The 17,224-nt window shown below is 38.7% G+C and overlaps 1 protein-coding gene and 1 pseudogene across 10 annotated transcripts in view; both read right to left on the bottom strand.

The window, feature by feature from the left end:
• ADAMTSL3 (ADAMTS like 3) overlaps window positions 1–17,224 on the bottom strand; it is a 388,887-nt gene that overhangs the window by 318,370 nt on the left and 53,293 nt on the right. The window lies entirely within an intron of this gene.
• On the bottom strand, window positions 8,319–8,414 carry LOC129014758 (U6 spliceosomal RNA; annotated as a pseudogene).

The raw sequence follows: 17,224 nt of genomic DNA on the forward strand, positions 1-17,224 counted from the left end.
AAACTGGAGGAATCACATTACCTGACTTCAAATTATACTACAGAGCTGTAGTAACCAAAACATCATGGTACTGCCATAAAAAACAGACATATAGACCAAAGGAATAGAGAACCCAGATATAAATGCATACTTCTACAGTGAACTCATTTTCAACAAAGCTGCCAAGAACGTACACTGGGGAAAGGAGAGTCTCTTCAATAAATGATGCTGGGAATATTGGATGTCCATATGCAGAAGAATAAAACTAGATACCCATCTCTTGCCATACACAAAACTCAAATCAAAATGCATTAAATTCTTAAGTCTAAGACCTCAAACTATGAAACTACTAAAAGAAAACACTGGGGAAATTCTCCAGGACATTGGACTGGGCAAAGATTTCTTGAGTAATACCCGACAAGTGCAGGCAACCAAAGCAAAAGAAGACAAGTGGGATCACATCAAGTTAAAAAGCCTGTGGTCCCACCTACTCAAGAGGATGAGATGAGAGGACTGCTTGAGTCCAAACAGGCATATGAAAAGGTACTCAGCATTACTGATCTTCAGAGAAATGTAAATCGAAACTACAATGAGATATCATCTCACTCCAGTTAAAATGACTTTTATCCAAAGGACAAGCAATAATGAATGATGGCAAGAATGTGCAGAAAGAGGAACCCTCATACACTGTTGGTGGGAATGTAAATTAGCACAACCACTATGGAGAACAGTATGGAGGTTCCTCAAAAAACTAAAACTAGAACTATCATATGTTCCAGCAGTCCCACTCCTAGGTATATACCCAAAAGAAAGGAAATCAGTATATCAAAGAGATATCTGCCCTCCCATGTTTTTTGCAGCACTATTCACAATCGCTAAGAATTGGAAGCAACATAAGGGTCCATGAACAGATGAATGGATTAAAAAAAAAATGTGATGCATATACACGATGGAGTACTCTTCAGCCATAAAAAAAGAATGAGATTCTGTCATTTGCAATGACATGGATGAAACTGGAGGTCATTATGTTAAGTGAAATAAACCAGGTACAGAAAGACAAACTTCACATGTTCTCAGTTATTTGTGGAAGCTAAAAAAAATTAAAACATTTGAACTCATGCAGATCCACAGTAGAATGGTGGTTACCAGTGGCTAGGAAGGATAGTGGCGGTGGGGGAAGCGGGGATGGCTAATGGGTACAAAAATATAGTTAGATAAAATGAATAAGATCCAGTATCTGGTAGCACAACAGGGTGACTACAGTCAACAATAATTTACTATACATTTTAAAATAACTGAGAGTATAATTTGATTGAACACAAAGAAAGGATAAATGCCTGAGGTGATGGATACCCCATTTACCCTGATTTGATTATTGTGTATTCCATGCCTGATTCAAAATATCTCACATACCCCATAAATATATACACCTACTAGGTACCCACAAATGTTAAAAATAAATGAATAGGCCGGGCACGGTGGCTCACACCTGTAACCCCAGCACTTTGGGAGGCCGAGGCAGGCGGATCAAGAGGTCAGGAGATCGAGACCATCCTGGGCAACATGGTGAAATCTCTGTCTCTACTAAAAATACAAAAATTAGCTGTGTGTGGTGGTGTGTGCCTGTAATCCCAGCTACTCGGGAGGCTGTGACGGGAGAATCACTTGAACCCGAGAGGCAGAGACTGCACTGAGCCGAGACTGCACCATTGCACTCCAGCCTGGCAACAGAGTGAGACTCTGTCTCAAAAAATAAAAAATAAAATAAAAATAAATGAATAAATAAAATTTAAAAATTAAAAAAAAACAAGAAGGGAAATCAGAACCAGGAGTAGAAAAAAGTGGACACTATTAAACAAGTATTGAGCCTTGGATGTCCACTCCCCAAATCCTTTCTTTGTATTAAAATTGCCACCACCAACCTTCAAAATATCTTGTTAATTAACTATTGTTAATCCCCTCCCAAGTGTTTCTTCATCACTATTTAGAAAGAATATTTTAATCATATTTTAATGATCAACGTATTATATGCTCATTTGTAGTAAGCCTGGAGAATACATTTAAAAGAAAATTTAAAACACTCTTAATTCCACAACCCAGTGATAACCACTGTTATTTTTGCTTTTTCATGAGGTTTATCTTTCTGTTCACATATAAATAAAATTATAGATTTGCTATGTGATTCTGTGACATGATCTTTTAACTTAAGGATATCATGTTAGCATTTCCTGCTATTTCAAAAGTATAAGCATAATAAAAATTAGTAATATTCCATCTCAGAAATCCCATAATTTACTTGGCCATTCCCTTATGGTTTAACATTTAGATTGTTTATGGTTGTCAAGTATTATAAATAATAATATCAATGTATTTTTGCAGGAAGCATTCTTTTTACTTAGAATATTCCCTTGGGAAATTCCCTGAAACAACATTTGCTGAGTCAAAAACTAAAGATACTTCTGAGGTTCTTAATACATGTTGCAAAACTGCTTATCGAAAGCACTGCACTTAGCAGTATTCAACAGCACAATATAAACTTGATCTCTGCCCATCACCATCACTAGCACTGGGTTTGCAAACTTCTTTTTTTGAAAGTAATTGCTGGAGGTGAGGGAGTGCTTTTTAGTCATTGCTTGGGTTTATATTTCATTGATTAGAAATAAAGTTGAATCTTTCCATATGATTATTAACCAGTAACTTGCTTTTCTATTAGAACTGTAAAGTATTTTCCTTTACCTATTCATCTACTATCTCTTTTTTGTCTATTTGAAAAGTCTTTTACACAGTATTTTATAAAACTTGTATTACATGTTATCTTACTTTAACTTCTCATTTGAATGTTTTTCAACAAGTATTCATTTTAAGCCTTCTATGTAGTTAAATCCATCAATACATTTTACTTTCCATTCATTTGAAGCTTCTCCATCAGAAATTTGAGAAGTATTTACTTTCATGGTATTTTTATGTTTTTATGCTTAAATTTTTTATTTAACTCTTCAATCCATCTGGAATTTACTATTACATATGTTAACAATTTAAATTAACTTTTTCTAAATTAACCAACTGTTCCAATATCACTTACTGAATATATTAAATGTTTACATTTATTGAAAGAATGTGAGGTCCTCTCAGTATAGACTGTAGTTACATGATAATTTCTGAAATGAATACTCTTGTTTTTGTTATCTTCTACATAATGTGTAATTATATTTTTCATTTCCTCTTGCATGAATAATTTCTTCAGAAGAGTGTTTTAAAATTTGTAATGTTTATAGGTTTTGATTCAAACCTCTTCACTTAATGTTTATTTGAATTACTTAGGCTCAGAGGATACGGCCTATAACAATTTCTGTATCATAATTTTTTCTGTTTCTACATTTCCTAAATTCTAACTTGCTGCTTCCTATCTTTTTCCATTGTTTGAAATCAAAATGCAATACATCTTACAACTGACACATATTTAATGATAGCTTTGAATTTTTTTCACAAAAGCTTTTAGTAAATCAAAGCTGTCTTATAGCACTGACTGAATTTCCTCTCTTCCGTTTGATGTCTTCTCTCTTTTGTGAGTACTATATTGGATGTCTGAGATCTGCCCAACATAGCTACAGTCTCCTCGTTGATTTTATTTCCCTGTCCTTATCCTCTGTAACTGAACTTTTCTGAATTTGTTTTCACTAATCTGATTCTCTGCTGAATCCAGCACCTCCTGCCTCTCGATTTCATTTGGAAACTATGCCTTTCATCTTTTTTCGTCTTCGCTCATCTCAGTCTGTCCTGCCTCATGAGTTTAAGTCAGTTTCATAAAGGCAATGTCCTCTTAAAAACATAAATCTGTGGCTGGGTGCTCACGCCTGTAATCCCAGCACTTTGAGAGGCCAAGGCAGACGGATCATGAGGTCAGGAGTTCGAGACCAGCCTGGCCAACATGGTGAAACCCCATCTCTACTAAAAATAAAAAAATTAGCTGGGCATGGTGGTGCACACCTGTAGTCCCAGCTACTCAGGAGGCTGAAGTAGGAGAATCGCTTGAACCCAGGAGGCAGAGGTTGCAGTGAGCCAAGATGGAGCCACTGCACTCCAGCTTGGGCAACAGGGCAAGACTTCATCCCAAAAACAAACAAACAAACAAAACACATAAATATGCTAGTGTCTTGTGTTTCCTAGGTTTCTTGTTGTAAATCTACTTCAGAAGAAGGCAACATCTAAGAGTGTTTAGAGAATTGGAGGTCCCCTTCTCTCAAACTACGGAACATGTACTAGGCTCCGTGATATACTGCTTATACTTCCTTAAAGATGTTAATCTATGTAGAATTGGATTATAACTGAGTAGGAGTTAAACAAGGGGCTCTCAGAGACCCTCTGGGAAAGATACTTTGCTCACACAAATCCTTTACTAAGAGGCTTCTGAGTCTGAAGCGTCAGAGTTCTCCCTGTGTGCAGATGGGACAATGTGACTGTGAGGTCCAACACTAATCAATGCTCATGAATGATAAAACATGCCAGATATTTAATAAGATTGCTGATGAACTCTGGTTGTTTAAAATAAGGTTTCCTGTGCCATGTGGCAAGAGTTAGGCCTAACAGACAGATACCAAGTCGTGGCAAAATCACATCTGGCAGAGAAAATGGAACTTCAGGGTAACTTCCTATAGTTCTGCCAAACTGTTCCAATCCCAGGTAGGGCCAATTTTGCTAACTTAAAAAGTATATACGCTGCTTCTAAATAAAATATAACAAAAAAAAAAACATAAAAAATTGCTAACTAAGCTGCACAGAAAAAAGATTTCCCATACTCATCATCTGAACCCGGAGAAGAACAAAATGCTTTGTGCATTTATTTTTTAGACTTCTTATTCAAGTATTTTACAATAAAAATTGGCAAGTTTAATGAAATATTTTTTAACATAAAAACCATGAGTGGAATAATTCAAGGTTTAAAACTAAGAAAAAATATGCTTTAAAACATTTTAAAGGTTTGCCCCAAGTTCATGGCATTATAAATCCATGTCTTAAAATGAGTTGAATTGGGGACATTTATTTTATATTATAAAAGCACTATCCTGTAATGGGGCAGGAAATAAAGCTGCTTCAAGTTAGAACACAAAATAGACTCAACTTGTAAAATATGCTAATGGTAACACAGTTTCACCGCCAACAGCAGGGCATACTTTCTGTCATTAAAATATTTTAGTACTTAACATGGCTATTCAGAGTGTAATGCCCACTGACACATTCTAACCTTTGTGTGTGCTGAAAATTCTAAAAACCTTTTGTCACCAACCACTAAATCAATACTTCTCAAATATGTTCTGGTGTCAGAATGTGTGAAGTATCACGGGGATGCTTTTACAAAGCCTCATGGAATACTCATAAATTAAACTTTAAATTATTGCACACATAAGTTTGAACTTAATTGAATATGATTATATATCTTATTTTAATGTGGCAATGAGGTCAGGGACCAAACATTTAAGAAATATCTGTGGAAGAAACGTTTAATTGTAAAATGCTTGTCTGCTAATTAATTTTTTCTACTGAATTTGATATTTTTGAAGTTGCATTATTTAATTTTAGGTATGCAATGTAGTATGGCAAAAAAGTGAACATGTTTTCTCTCTTTATTTATTTATTTTTTAAAATGAGACAGAGTCTCTCTCTGTCACCCAGGCTGGAGTGCTGTGGTATGATATCGGCTCACTGCAACCTCTGCCTCCCGGACTCAAGTGATTCTCCTGCCTCAGCCTCCTGAGTAGCTGGGATTATAGGCATAAGCCACCACGTCCAGCAATTTTTGTATTTTTAGTAGAGATGGGGTTTTGCCATGTTGGTCAGGCTGGTCTCAAGCTCCTAGCCTCAAGTGATCTGCTCGCCTCGGCCTCCCAAAGTACTGGGATTACAGGTATAAGCCACCGCACCAGGCCAAACATTTTTTCTCTTGAAAAAGACCTAGGTATGAAATTGGCTTTGCCATGGACTGATTGTGTCCTGGTGAGGCTGTTAGCTCCTCCAAGCCACAACTTCCTTACTAATAATATGGAATGATGCTATCCAATTCACTGCAAAGTTGAGTTTCATTTTTGATTTGTTGATGCTGTTTTGTTGTTGTTACTTTTATCTTTTACCTTTTACTATGCAAGATTTCAAACATACATAAAGATAGACAGAAAAGTCTAATGAACCCCAAGTACCCATAGGCCAGCCCCACAATCAGCAACCCAAGTCCAATCTTATTCTACTACTCACCCACTCCCATTATAAAAAACATCACTTAATCAGTAAATATTTTCATATGAATTCATAAAATATACTTTTTAGCATATTCACAATACCATTTTCATGCCTTAGAAATTAGGAGTTGACAACAAAATAGTAATTTTCCAATTTTCTTATAAATGTCATAAATAGTGTTGTCGTAGGTTTTTTGTCTGTTTATTTGTTCATTTAAACAAAGATCCAAACAAGGGCCACGCATTGCAATTGGTGGATATATCTTTTAAGTCTCACTTAATCTTTTTGGTTCTGTATCTAGTTTTCTTTTTCCTTTGCAATTTATTTGTTGAAGAAACTGAATTGTTTGTCCTGTAAAGTTTCCCACTGTCTGGATTTTGGTGGTTGCAAACCCATTATTTAGTTTAATGTGTTTCCTTGTACACTGTAATTCTCATAAATGGGTAGTTAGATTTAGAGCCTCAATTTTGGGGAGGTCGAGAAGCACCATAGAAGGCAAGAATCCTACACGGGTAGTACCGGACTCTTCCATCAAGAGATGTATACTGTTTGGCTGTCTCTCTTTTTGCGACTTTATTGGCTTGGATATTCAATGCATATATCAGTTCATTAGGGTTGCAAAATGATGACATTCTCATTCTATCATCCCTTCTTTATTTATTGACTGAAATATTTCTGTAAAGACAAATTCTCCTCATCTACTGTTTGGTTATCCAGTGATATCGTTCATATAGAAAAGGCAGAATGAATATTTGGGTTTTTTCCTTCTATTTGTTTTCAATGTAATGAGTTGATTCCTGAGCACCCGCCAACACTGACTAATGCATTTTAGTATTATTATTAACTTAGGGATATAAACATAGTTGACATGCTTAAGTCCTTTGCAGTTTTTGCTTTTATTGATGCTCAAATTTTGTCCCAACTTTTTTTTTTTTTGAGACAGAGTCTCACTCTGTCACCCAGGCTAGAATGCAGTGGCAGGATCTCAGCTCGCGGCAACCTCTGCCTCCCGGGTTCAAGCAATTCTTGTGTAGCTGGGATTATATAGTCACGCACCACCACACCTGGCTAATTTTTGTATTTTTAGTAGAGATGAGGTTTCACCATGTTGGCCAGGCTGGTCTCAAACTCCTGAACTCAAGTGATCTGCCCGCCTCAGCATTTCAAAATTCTGGGATTGCAGGTGTGAGCCACCACACCTGGCCTCAAATTGTCCCAATTTCTGCTCATAAAACTGTTGACAAGCTGATTCCTGAGTCCTTCTGATGAGACTCTAGTAGTCTTGACAGCTTCCTTGCTACCTGTTAACTACATAATGTTCCAGGCTAATTTTGCATATTTTTACCTCCAGACCCAGAATAAGTAATTTTGCCATGGAATCCTGGTTCCTTTTAAATGGGACATGGTGTTGAAAGACCATGACCTGGGCGCTAGCTAGATCATTGCTATTAAGTTGGCCATTTGCTCATTGTTATTATGTCTTTTCAGTGAAGGGATCTGCAAAATATGTCCTGGTTTTGTTTTGTTTAAGATAAAAGACCTCAGGAGTTTTTACAGATACTTACAATTCAATTTCAGGACTATAGAGTTTTCACTTAATTTCTTCTATCTTTTTTCCCTGTCTCCTTTTTCCCATATCAAGAATATGGATTTACAAGATTACCAGAATAAAAAACCAAATGATCACATTTGTATTGTTCATTTGCTTTGTCTCACATCACCTACACAGCAGTCTCATAACAGCAAATCCAATGCTACCATCAACAATAAGGTCACTGCAAAAAGTTTTAAATCTCATTTTTAGTTATTTTATCCTTGGATATACTGACCTTCAGTGAAATTCATGTGTATTAAAGTCAATTAGAATAATTCTTCTCTATGTGGTTACCACCACCAATGGGAATCATAGGTTTTTTTGCTTTTATTATTTTATTTTTTATTCTTAGGGATTGTTCTTTTAAAATCTAATTTTACTTTACAAATATATAAAATAGTTGCATGATCCCAAAGGTAAATGTATAAGATAGGTATATACAGAGAAGCTTAGCTTCTGTCGCTTCTCCCTCACCTTCTTTTCTCCCTTCCCTTACAACTAACTGGCCTTTTTTAAAACTCATCACAAATTTCATACCATCCTTGTACAGAGGCCATGCTAATCTTCTCTGTATTGTTAATTTTAATATATGTGCTGCTGAAGCAAACACAGAGGAGCAGAAGAGTAAACTGTAATTATAAGGCACATGGCATATCTCATACAGTTCTTATACATGCAGGTTGCTTAATAAAGGGCAACTGTAATCTTAGCCTTCAAAAAGAAAAAGCTCCTCTTCTTTAGTTTCAAGATTGAAATTGCAGGAATTACTTTGGATACAATTCTATGTCACATCACAGTATCATACACCCAGCATGATGCCACATTACAGAGAGTCAATCAACATTTGTTGAGGGATTGATGGAATGAATGACTACTCCTTTAAACTACTGCTATTATCAGCTCAGATGAGTTGATAATCTCCACTCAAGGTATTATAATTTTTCATGAGAACCATGTGTTCAGAATTAGGTTTTTAAATAGAGCATAGCTTTATTTAATGTATATTTACAGTATATCATAGCTCTATTTGATAAATGTATGTCTTATTAATGCAGTGTAAACCTAATGCAAAAGCAAAATTCTTAGTTAAAAATCTTGCCTTTTCCCAATTATAGAGAAAAATTTACTCAATCATTTTGAAATGTAAATTTTAAAAACACTGTTAGCATTAAATCCCAGAGGGAAGGGATTAAGAGAAGGATTCATCCAAATGGACTAGGAATATTATTCCTTGTTGGTGGTCTGCCACGTGGAAAGAGTTGAGAATTGGAAGCAAGCAGCCAGGGTCCAAAACAAAGAACAGTCTGATTCTCCAAACAAGCCTTTGGACTAACAGTATTTGGAAGACAGACTATTACTTCCTCATAGTTGTAGGAACAGAGTGAAAAATAGAAATAATTACAAACACACACACAACACACACACACACAGAGAGAAGAAATAAAGATAGGCTCTTTATTATCACAAAGAATAATTAACTTTTTTAAGAATTTATTTTCTTTCTTTCTTTTCTTTTTTTTTTTTTTTTTTTTTTTTTTTTTGAGACGGAGTTTTGCTCTTGTTGCCCAGGCTGGAATGCAATGGCACGCTCTCGGCTCACTGCAAACCTCCGCCTCCCATGTTCAAGTAATTCTACCTCAACCTCCTGAGTAGCTGCGATTACAGGCGCCTGCCACCATGCCTAGCTAATTTGTGTGTGTGTGTGTGTGTGTGTGTTTTTAGTAGAGACAGGGTTTCACTATGTTGGCCAGGCTGGTCTCAAACTCCTGACCTCAGGTGAACCTCCCACCTTGGCCTCCCAAAGTGCTGAGATTACAGGCATGAGCCACCGTGCCCGGCCTAAGAATTTATTTTATTTCTTAAAGCAAACTCAGAAATAAAAATTCAATTAGAATTTCTTCAAGTCTTGTCACTCCTGGAAGTAGATCTAGCTATTCCACGTCCATGGGAATTGCAGAAAAGTCATGAAGACTTGCTCTAGATTGTTCTGACTCCAACAGGATAAGACATCCATGTCAATAATTACAAACCCAGATGAATCCTTAGGGCCATAAGCAAACATGAGTGACTATTTCAAAGAGCAGGAAGAAACGCTGTTAGGCTGAGGACTTCACTGAAAACTACCTGGAAGAGATGGCACTAAGCTGGACATCGCAGAAAACACAGACATTCAATAAAGAGCTTTGCACGCCCTTGGCACAGGAAAATATCAGAAGAGGGAAGGCATGGAGTCCAGTCTGGCCAGAGCACAGGGCACACAGAGAGAAATGGGGGATAAGGGAAGACAGGTAACCCGGGGCCAAGCTGTGCAGGGGCTTTAATACCGGTCAGCAGTTGGCCTATTTCAGAGGAGGAAACAAGGACCCATGTAAGGTTTGTGACAAGGGATATAATCTTCAACAAACATATGCTCGTTGTGCATTTACTATGTGCCAAGCTGCAGAGTACAATCTGGAGCTACAGTGATGAGAAGACATAGTCCCTGCCCCTAGGGGCTCAAAGCCTGGTGGAAAAGACAGAGGAGGAAATGTGCAGTGCTGGGTGCAGAGGAGAAGGAATTAACAAGAGAATCTCAAAGGGGATGAGAGAAGACTTGGAGAAAGTACCCAATCGTTCAATCCAGCTCTGGGAAGGGAGGTGTATGTTATATATGTTAATTTCCACATAATCCAAATGTATTCACGTATGTAGCCATGTATTATTAGCTTTTAGAAACAGAAACCTGTCCGAAGTAATCATGCATGTGTGCACGTGCAGAATGATGAACGTAATTGAAATGGTTTCCTGGAAGAGGCAATATTAAGGGCTATCAGTCACTGTCCTGAGCTATCACTGCTGACCCCAGTGACAAGAGGCTCAGCAGAAATTGCTCCAAGCCTCACATACTGCACTGTGTTTTCTTGAAACAGTTCATGATGCAGCATCCCCACAGGGTTTGTTGTTTGGATAAGTAAGTCACCCAGACTAGCATGAGAAATCCAAACTGAGTGCACTGTTTGACCACACCCACCTTCTCTTCCCTCCTCACTCCCTCCTCCCTCCCACTGCAACCCATGAAGGTTACAGTGGGCCAGGAGGTCAAAATGCTATAAGAAAAAAAAAAAATTCCAGGATGAGAAAGGAAAGAAGGAAGGAAGGAAGCACGGACGGATGGACGGACAGATGGGAAGGATGGAAGGAAGGAAAGAGAGAGAGAGAAAGAGAAGGAAGGAAGGAAGGACGGATGGGGGGGGGAGAGAGAGAGAAAGAGAGAGAGAGAGAGAGAGAGAGAAAGAAAAAAGAAAGAAAAGAAAGAAAGAAAAGAAAGTAAGAAAGGAAGGAAGGAAGGAAAAGAAGGAGAGAAAGAAAAAGAGAGAAAGAGAGAGGGAGGGAAGGAAGGAAGGAAGAGAGAAAAAGAAAGGAAAGCAGGAGGCCTAGGAAGCAAGCAGGTGGACCTAATCTCACCTGCAAGTGTAAGTGAAGGTGGCCTTACTTCTTTGAGGAAGTAACAACTGAGCTGACAGATATACAAGGCTTAGACAGGGATGGCAGGGGGAGGAACAGTGTATACAAAGCAGAGGGGATGTTCCAAGCAAACAGGACAATTTATGCAAAGGCTGCAGTTGAAGAGCTACATGAAGGGAAAGGAAACATACAAGCTTCATCAATAACACCTCGCCTAGAAATGTGCTGGACAGCAACGCAGACAGAGTATTCCAGTGGGCATCCCTAACAGCTATACACCTGTGCCCCCACTTGCCCTTGGGATGTCCCACCAAGCACAACAGCTAGCAGGATCCTGATCTCAGGCTACCAGTTTTGTTGGAGAACTCCAGCCCAAGAGTGGACATTAAAGTCCAAGCTGGAAGGTGGGGTGGAAATTGGGACTGTTTAAGTGCCAGGAAAGCCAGGACAGTTGGCCACCCTAAAAAGGTGTACATAAAAAGCAGATTAAGAGTATTACCAAAGGTAACTAAACACAGAGAATAACACAACAGATACTTTCAAGATATTTATCTGCCTGGCCTCAGGTATCCATATGTCAGTGCCATTTTCCCGATCATCTGGAAGAGCCCTCAACATGTCTCAGCTCCCCAAAGTCCAGAACCAAGAAATACACTCCAGAGTGTTAAAACTCCAAGCATGAGCAGACAAAGGTGTCCACTGAGAGACTCAAGCCCCATAGAGCCTTTACCCACCAGGAACCTCTTTGCAAACTGCGCCTACACTTTTTTGACGTAGGCTAGAATTGGCCAAACAAAAGGAAACATTTCCAAATAAGCCAATCAAAACATAATGCCTCAAATCCCTTGTGATAGGGAATAAATTCCATTACGCTTCTACATCCGGTCCTTCAAAATTCAGCTTGCAGAGAATCGGCGAAGTCTTTTCTTGCCTGGCATGGCCCTTCTTTGCTGGCCAGAAAATTAACTTACCTTTGTTTTGTAGCTGTCTTTGTTTTATGCTGTAATAAGAGAGAGAAAAAAAAAAGATGTTCCCATTCAGTCCTCCACCTGCCATTACTCCCCATTCTTATAGCAAACCTGCAAGCCCAGTTTCCTGCATTTTCTCAAGATCACAAACGCCAATAAAATCTACTCCCTTCACTATGCCTGAGGAGGACAGACTACAACAGAACAGAAATCTGGCACTCATTTAAGAAAAACACACATTCAGTACCAGAGATGTTTAGTAAAAGGGGGTTGATGAATGCGGTCAAAATAAAGAATTAGAGATGACCAAAGGTGACATTGAGGGTTCCCCCACTACATGAGGCTGTATTTCATGGCTGATTGATCTTCTTTAGCAGAGCTCAGAAGGACATCTGAGTATAAGACAGGGAAAGACACCAAGTTGTAGAGAACCCAACAGAAAGTTCCACTAGGCTAGTGGGCCAGGAAAATCATGCATAGAAGGTGAAGGATGACACTGATAGGAGAGGCCACACAGGTAGGAAACCTAGAGATGCTGAAAGGTGGCTGATCACCTGGGAGAAGTAGAGAGATAAGAGAATTAGATGTCTCTTAGAGATCAAAAGGAATGCATGTAGTAGGAGCATGCATAGGAGGAGGTGAAGGAGAAGGGTCTGAGATTAGAGAGAGGCTGCAGGATTTAATATTTCTAAGGCAGAGTAGTTTGAACATGGTCCAGTTTGGACAATTAGAATGGGTGACCGAAGTGGAAGGTCTGTGAAGGTCACTGGAGCCAGAGAGATCCAGAAATGACAGGGTTAGATTGAAGCTTGCAGAATGACAAATGTAATTGAAATGGTTTCTTGGAACAGGCAATTTTAAGGGCCATCAGTCACTGCCCTGAGCTATCATTGCTGACCCCAGGGACAGGAGGCTCAACAGAAATTGCTCCAAGTGTTAATTCTTGAACACTCCCCAGATCATGGCAGGACCTTGGAAGGAAGTAAATCATTATCAGGTCATAAAGGTTTTGGTGAATGCTCTGATCAGTGGTTTAGACAGATGACATGAGCCTCCAAAAAGGAGGAGCACTGAGATGAGGGAAGAGCACTAGCCAGGAAGTAGCAGTAGGGACTCAAAGAAGGTCAACCCCCCACCTTAGCCATGTAGTGCTTGGGGTGTGAGGTATGAGCAGCCTCCACTGGTGAGGCCTGCAAGGAAGGCAGTGAGCCTGGCCAAGGCCAGTTTTCAGTTGCAGCAGAAAGTTGGAAGTCAGGACTTGGGGTCCTGTTGACCATGAGGGGATGACAGAAAGCACTGGGAAGGGGGAATCAATAAACAAAGGATAAAACAGGAGGAAGAACAGAAAAGCAAGGCATAAAGGGCCACTGAAGAGAGGAGATGGTGGAGAGGAAAGTCTACTTGCTTTCTTTCATCCAGGGATTGTGAGTGACAGAACTGAGTTGCTCAAAACAACCTTGTCTCAAAGCACTTGAAGGCTTTGAGGATCTGTGAGTAGGGACTGATCTGATCTCAAAGAGAAAGGATGATCTGACGGTAAGCAGCAAGGGCCCTGTCAGAACAGAACTTGTCTCTCAGTGTTCTTAAGTGTAGTGAGGGACTTTTAAGGAAACATCCATTTGGGTCTGTCTTGAACATCCCCACCCTATACCCACCCCTTAACCCGTACGGTATAAGTGATAAAAATCACCCAGTACCCCAAATATGAGTCTAGGAAGATGACACTGAAAGAGGAAAATGTCTGCGTCCTTCAAAAGCTAGATATTAAATCTCTACTCACACAGTTCTTTTATGCTTTTATGATTTGTGAAAAAGCTCAATGATAATGAAATTCAGAGTTCATGTGTGACACAGTCAATCAGAACAGCATGTACAGTTGCATGTGCAATATTCATGCATTTGCTACACGCATGAACTGGGAACACAGTACAAGTTATTCCAATTAATTTGTTCTTGTCTTCTCTTAACAGACCATGAGCTTGCTTTCTTGTTAGATCGCTAAATCTTGGAATATTTAAGCAGCATAACTACATTTGACTGAGATTACTCACTAACAAAGGAATGAACTATTCAAACTCAAATGGCTTGCTGCTTAAAAATATTATACACACAGGCCAGAAACAACACAGAAACTCTCCTATGTGGAGAACATATAAGTTGCTCATTTTGATCAGTGAAGAAGATGAAAATACCCAGTAGACCCATGGGCTATGTCCGTCTTCTTTTACCAGAAGTTTCAGAAGTTGGTATATACTTTCCAACTAAAAACGATTACATAAATAACTTGGAAACGTCAAGTGATATTTCTGAGGGCTGCCAATAGTTTAACCACATTGAAACTCCTGGCCAAGATATTCATGAAAAGTTCGGAAGAAGTTACTTTGAGAAAGATGTACTCACAGCAAATAGATTTCTCCTCTTTAGAAAGAATGCATAAATCAATAGTTAAACGAGGAAAAGGAAAATTATGTTTATCATAATAGTATAAGAAAAAAGGCATTTAAAAGAAGTTTAGAAATAAGACTACACAAAGACTTCATTATTAATATATTATTGTTATTATTAGTATTAAAAATTCATTCAAACATTTCTCTCATACTTTTCCTGCCCACAGATTAGATGTAAAAATGTCTTAACTGAGCTTAAGGGCAAAGAACGGGCACTTGGCTTTGCTACTGCCTGGCTGTGTGATCTTGGACAAGACACTGTTCCTCTCCGGGGCTCAGATTCCTCACCTGAAAAGCCAGAATCCTATACTTTCTTTCAACTCTGACATGCTATTAATACAATTCCAGATGCTACCAAGGCTGCACATCCAGCCCTGTGCCTCCCTGGGGATGGAAACGGTAAAGAAAATACAATTTAGAGAGGCATACTGAAACAAGGAATCATACAAATAGGCAGCCAATGACATCCCAGGAAGGAAAGAGAAGAGTCAACTATGACTTCACCTATGATGTCATTAAGGCCTTAGGACTTTACAAACATGGAATTGTACCAACACAGACTTTTACAAATATAGGCTGATTCATACCAGAATATAGGTGTGACTTTAAGAAAGTAACTGAAATTCTTAAAAAGGATTCCTGTTGAAGGTGGTGGGGGGAGGGAGGTTGGAGGACATAAAAGAAGTTAGATTTTAAAGGTTAAAAATGAGTAGCAGAAAGCAGCAAGAGACAGTAAGAATTTGAAAACCAAGTGGTCACTGAAAGCAATGGTAGATTAGAGTACACGCAAAAGCATTTTTAAGTCTGGAAAAAAATCTCGAATCCTCTTAAATCTGGTCAGGAAGAGACACAGCAAATGCTAAATTAGTCAAGGGCAGCGGAGCAGGAAGTTTATAAGGGAGAAGGGATGGCCTGGTATAAATAGGTATAAAAGGACCTCTCCAACATGAGATCAAGGTAGTTCTCCTCTAAATGGCTTCAAGCTTGCATTAGTGGGATTATCCTTGGTTAATTTTAGGAAAATCAGAACCCACTACTTGTCCTACATGCTTGGAATCCAAGGTATTAACCTTTTTTCCTGCCTTTTGGTGCCTAGTAGACTAAAAGTGGCAAGGTCAGCATTATTTTAATACCCTATATTAATACTAACAGGTACACACATAAAGAATTCATAAAACATAGGAAAGTGTGCATGAGGCCCAATTTCTAAGTCACCTACTGCTCGGGCTTAATGTCCTTTATCCTACGATGGCTGCCAGTGAGGAGGAAGCACATTACAGCAAATCCACCCAGTCTGGGAGGACACACCTTCCACCTTCCGCCATGCCTAACAAATGCTAAAAATAAAGAGAAATAAAAGAATATTTATGCAAAAGACAACTTTTCCTAACTCCTTAAAAAATAAATGACCTCTAACTGAGAAACACTGTGCTTGTCACAGGCTTTTAAATCGGTGTCCATAATAAAGCTCCAAGTTTAAATCTTCAGTGAGTTGAAGCAAGGTAAGGATGGAAAACAACCACACTATCCCCCTTTCCCAGAAGGTGATCTAGGCAGAGAAAGAGCAGATCTCCAAAAACTGACTTACTCAATGATGAAAAGAACCATGTGCAGCTGACCAATATCCAGCTGTTTGCCTATGAACAGGTCCTCTGTAGGACAAAACTCCAAAACCACTATGAGGAATGACCAAAGAATCTACCCCAGAGACAGGCTGGCTAGTAACTGAAACCACAGCCTTCTTAGCCAGTCGTCCCAAACTAATACATTCTAGCTACTTCATGTACCTGATGCAACCAAGTGCTAGAACACCTTCATTCTAAGAATGTGCCCATCCAATAGAAAGTCAGTGCCATTTTAATTTCAGTTAATGTTTCACTCAAGCTTCAAAAAAAATTATGGTTTCTATTAAAAACTGGAAAGGAATAAATATGCTTATGAATGCTCTCCACATAGCTAATTCCAAATTCCTGAAGGAGATGAGAATGAGCTGATAAGGCATCCATTCATCTTAATCTTAATCTCTGGGGTCTATTAAGATCCCCAAAGCTCTACTAACTGTAAACAGTGGAATCAGGATTTTTAGGAGAGGAGATAATTTTCTAGGTGGTTCTTCTGAGAGAAGCTCCTGGATATATCTCAGAGCAGGAGAGCCTTGGGTTTAGAGTGTAATGGTCTTAGTTTTTCAAATAACCACGGGTGTCCTTGAGTAAGTCATTTGTACATTTGGTGTCTCTGTTTTCTTGACTTGTAGAATGAGGCATTTGGGTCAAAGTCTCCACCAGCTGTAAAACTGTATAATTCTCTAAGTAATAGTTTACCGAATTGCTGGCAAGACTGCCTCAATAATCAGAATGATCCCATTAACACTCTGCAACGTGGAATATTCTATTTGTAGTTTCAGACTATTTTAGAGTGGAAAGAGTTCAGATCATGAAATCCAGTCACTTTGTTTTTTAAAAGAAATAAAGAATCCAAAGTCCAAAACGTGAAATAGTTCTGTTAAATTATAAGCTGATTAGTGGTAGAAGCAAGACCAGGCTGCCTGACTAGACCTGTTT

The sequence above is a fragment of the Pongo pygmaeus genome, chromosome 16 (assembly GCF_028885625.2).
Source record: "Pongo pygmaeus isolate AG05252 chromosome 16, NHGRI_mPonPyg2-v2.0_pri, whole genome shotgun sequence".
NCBI lineage: Eukaryota > Metazoa > Chordata > Mammalia > Primates > Hominidae > Pongo > Pongo pygmaeus.